This window comes from Alligator sinensis, unplaced genomic scaffold, assembly GCF_000455745.1.
Source record: "Alligator sinensis unplaced genomic scaffold, ASM45574v1 scaffold928_1, whole genome shotgun sequence".
Lineage (NCBI taxonomy): Eukaryota > Metazoa > Chordata > Crocodylia > Alligatoridae > Alligator > Alligator sinensis.
In genome coordinates this window covers 149,075-153,867 of record NW_005842229.1, presented here as the reverse complement: position 1 = coordinate 153,867, position 4,793 = coordinate 149,075, and positions in this window count along the sequence as shown.

Genomic DNA, 4,793 nt, shown 5'->3' with positions numbered 1-4,793 from the left:
AAAGACGAATGAGGTAAAATTCATGCTTTTTTATGAAGGGCTCAAAGAAGGTGGCTTGCACTTTGAAGTTTTTTTTATTATTATTGAAAGTATTATTAAAGAAAGACTTGAGGGACTAACTCTGAAAGAAAAATATCTTTGATAGAACAAGAGAAATGGGCAGGTGACTAATAGCATCCCCTAGAACAAAGTTTATATGGAAAATTGTTTTAAAATTTACACTCCCCTGCCCTGCCCCGCTCCGCTCTCTCCCTGCAACTTTATTACTTTGGCTGCATATGATTCTAGAAAGGTAACAAGCACACAGTTTTTCTTAGTCTCAAGGACAGACTTTTTATTTTTTAAAGGATGCTTTTTGTGTGAGAGAGAGACTGAGGCTTTTAGCTATAGTGCTTATCTCCAAAAAGTTTTACCTTCAGAAAAGAAACCTGCTGAAGAAAAGCAAATTTTACTCTTCTTTAAAAAACTTAATCATTTTCTAAAGTAGATATTATGTTTAAATGTCTTTATTTAATCTTTAATTTACAAGGTTGAAGATATTTATGTAATGAGACCTGTTTTTCAGATAAATATTTGTTTTTACTTTTAAAAGAGTAAGATGGTGATTGAAAAAGTGTAATTGTTCATATTTCTTTCTGCTCTACACAAATGCTAATATTTACATTTCTAATATATTCCAAGTACTAAATTGTAATTTAAGGGTTACAAAAAACAAGGTGTGAAATTCTCTGCTGATAGAAGAAACGGTAATTGAAGTTCAGATTTTGCTTTTGTTAATCGTTGTTACTTTGATAATTCCACACTTTGTAGACCAATTAATAATGTAACTGGAAAGATTTCAATGGGAGATGAAAACTTTATATGTGGGCAATAGTGAAATGAGCTTTCTTCTTCCCTTGAAATTTTCTGTACAAGATAAAAAATGTTACTGGAATGCATCTTAGAAATCTAGCTAAATAAGAGAATCTTTATTAGAAACCTGTAATGTTAATTCTACTTAGAGCTTGCTTTATCAGGCCTTATCCAAGCTTCAGTCTGCTTTATAATCGCAGGGTTAACTGAAAGGTCAAGCTCTAAAGCAGCACTTTCCAACCTTTTGCCTTAGTATGGTTCGTCCCCACCCACCAGTGCCCCTCACTCCCCATCCACAACTTTGCAACCTGCAGCCCCCTGCTCCCCCCAGCCCTGCCAGAGGGAGCCCCCAGTTGTCAGGGCTACAGGGCCAGGACCAAATCCTGGGCACATATATTTCAAGCTCCCTGCCTGATGATCATCCTCCTTCTGTTCCTCCTAGCCCCAAGCAGCCCCTTGCAGGCTGGAACTCTGCCAGCCTTGAAGGGGAACCCATTTCCTGTTTTTTTTCCTCCTTTAAGGGCAAAAATCTGTGGTTGTCTTTGCGACCCCATTTGTTCCTGTTGTTGCCTCAAGGTTGGGAACTGCTGCTTTAAAATCTCATTTCAGTACTGCATTCCAATTCAACATTTTTCAAGTGCATGCGTCTTACACTGGGATTTAAACATTTTAGCACACATAGTGATACTTTGCTGAAGAACAAGCATGGGCATAAGCAAATTCTTTGTTAACTTGGGCCTTAGTTAGCAAGCACTTTTTATAGCATTAAGACAAGTGATGGGTAATAAATGGACAAACATATGGTATATTATTACTTTGATGTCAAGGCATTTAAATTATATTGTGCTGCACCTAAGTGGAGAAACTAAGTGTTTTAATTTATATTCATTCAAACTTCTAAAAAAAAAAAAAAAAAAAAAAAAAAAAAAAAAAAAAAAAAAAGTCAGGCTGGTTCTGAGGCTTCACTCTTAATTACTGTTCCCAAAGATCTTTTCTTTTCACAGCTGTGTCAAATTTAATTTTAGGCATGTCAGTTTTTTACCTGTGTGTACAATTTAGTCCCTGTAGATAAACAACTAGGGAAAGTTGGGTGGGGTTTGGCTTTTTTTTTGTTGTTTTTTTTAAATAAGCTTGTATAAAATATTACCAAAATGTTTGAATGCAGAGCATGATCTGTTATACTTCAGCTCTCCTGTGTGACTGGTATGGTATGATGTCAGAATAAACTGGAAAGTGTCCATTTGGGTGTTGCTTGTTTTGTGAACTGATGTTGAATTTACATTTCTTCCCTTTTATTTTAATAAATGAACTGACAAAGCTACTATGTGCTATACTGCCTGCCTAGAGGTAAATTTTGTTTCATTTGTTGTATTGCCTGTATGTAACTCAGTTGCTGCTTGCTCTGCCACTATGGATTTGTAAGCCCAACAGGGATCACAAATGGGAAATGCAGAAGTGGAGTTGAGGCAGCGGTACCAATTACTTGGGTGTGGACCCTCTGACGGGGCTTGCACAGCTGTTGTGAAGAACCCCATAGCCTATATCCATCAGTGGGTTATCTAGACCTCAAGAAGCCCTGTGGGGCCAGATGTTTGACATCCCTGCTGTCCTATTAGCTCTTCTAGAGATAATACCTTTAATTTCAGATTTCATGTATATACTAAACAGGGCTATTAGAAATATCAACTTCCTGGATCAGGGGTTGGCCACTTAAGGTCTAGAGAGTCACTGGATCCAGCCTAGAGCCAGGGCACCCTTGCCTGTGATGTACTACAGGCTAGGCTGTGGAGAGAAGCAGCTGGCTTTGAAAGTCAGCCTGCCTGAGGTGAGTCACCCGGCCTGCTACTGGAAATCCATCATCAACTGCTGTCCTAGATGATGAGACTTTTTTGGATAATGTCTTTTCATATTTTAGATAAGATTCTCATGTAAAAAGCTGCCTCTGAATTTAACTTAGTAGTCTAATTACTCATTGTAATAGCCTATATCCAATTTTTAATGACATTAAACAACAGAGAATCTATAATTTCTATTGAAAAACTATTTCAGTGGTTATTTAGCATTTAAATGAAAGCACTTTCCACAGCTTTCTAGCTACGAGTTCTAGCCATCACATTTTGTAATGCCTTTGTCTGCTACATTAGAACTTTCTTTAGGTAATAAGTAACTGTACTACACTTGTCATTGATCAAGCCTCTCCCCTGCTTTCCAATAAGTTAAAATGAGAGACCTAAGGAGCTCAGTCTTACTGCAAGATATTTCCCATTTCTTATGAAATGCTGGAGCTGTCTGTATTTACCCAAAGCAGTAGGATTGCTTTATAATGACTGACTAAACACACCCAATCTTCTGCTGTGTGTGTAAAAGATTAAATTTTTTCAAAACATAATTGGATATACCTTTATTTCAGCTCAGTATTATTACCTCTAGAGAGTGTACTTGAAATACAGACAGAGCCCCAGCATTTCATAAGAAATGGGAAATATCTTGCAGTAAGATTAAACTGTCATCGCTTCATCAGCCTTTTAAATAGTCTTTTACTTTATTCATCAAAATACTAAATAGCCTGGTCAGGAATTAATCCTACTACAGATTTCTTAATTAATTATGCATGAATTGATTGAAAACTGTTTACATGGTCAATGTAAGATTGTTACTGATTGTGTAGAATACTACTTTTAGTCCGAATTAATACTAAACTAAATATTTCATAAAGGTTTAAGATTATTCTTTTCAGTTGCACAATGTGTATCAGATTTGACAAACTAATAGCCTCTGTAGATAAAGAGGAAGGGCAGGCATTTTCTTGGCTGGAATTAGTATCAGATTACTCATAGCATCTTGTTTGTCTTTTAAATGTTGGCTCACAGTCCTCTCAAGCTTCCTTACCTCGATTGCTAAAAGGAATTGGAAATTTTCTTAGCATCAAGTGATTCTGTTAGCGGAATCAAAAATGTCAAGGTTGGTTCTAAAAGCATCTCTCCATGTATAGCTTTTCATATATAACTTTCTCCTGAGTGAGCTTCAAATGAAGTATTTTGAGTGGAAGAGTTTACACCAAGAAATATAGTATTTTTTCTTTGCAGTGCCAATTGTGAAATTGCACTGATCTAGTTTGTATGAACCAGTGTTAATTGACAGTGGTTAACCCTTCCATACACTACTGCAGCATTCATTTAAGTGTTCAGGCTTTGGACTGAATTGGAGAAGAAATTCACTTAATTCACTCCATCAAGATGAGGTGCTGACCTGGCCAGAGAAACTACATAGGAATTTTGAGGAGTAAACAGAATGAGTAGTATTAATAGAAAAATCTATCGAAAGAAGATATTCAACTACAATTAATGTACTACATGTAGCAAGAAGTATTCTAAGAGTTTCAAAATCCTTAAATGTGGGCTACTTGCACCTAATTTAAAAAAAAAAATAAAACAGTATCTATCAGCAAAACTATGTCAAACCTCTGAAGCAGATAAGGCTTTGGGCCAAAATGGTTTCTTTCAGATGAGACAAAGCAGACATAATTTTTCTGCGTAGATTTTACTATAGATGGAAATTAATGTTAAATCAAAATTGGTTTACATTTTTCTGAAAGACATTTATTGAAATACAAAACTTTGTTACATTCAGCCTTCTTATAAAGGATTACATGCACAGAAATTATAAAAAGTGTGTAAAGATTAATTAGCTATTTGGCTGAATACTTTCAGAAGTCAGATTATCTATGATCCTTGATTTTTCAAGTATACAACACTAAAATTTTAAAATATGCTCACTTTTTTTGAGCAACAGTAGTCATAGAGGGATTGGCTGCTTACAATATCAATGGCAACACATTTTTTGTTTGGCATCTGTTAGTATTTTACACCATAATTACACGAGCATGTGGGCTTTCCATCTTAACAGTAAGGTGTTTGATGGTGCGGGGAAGGACACAAAAC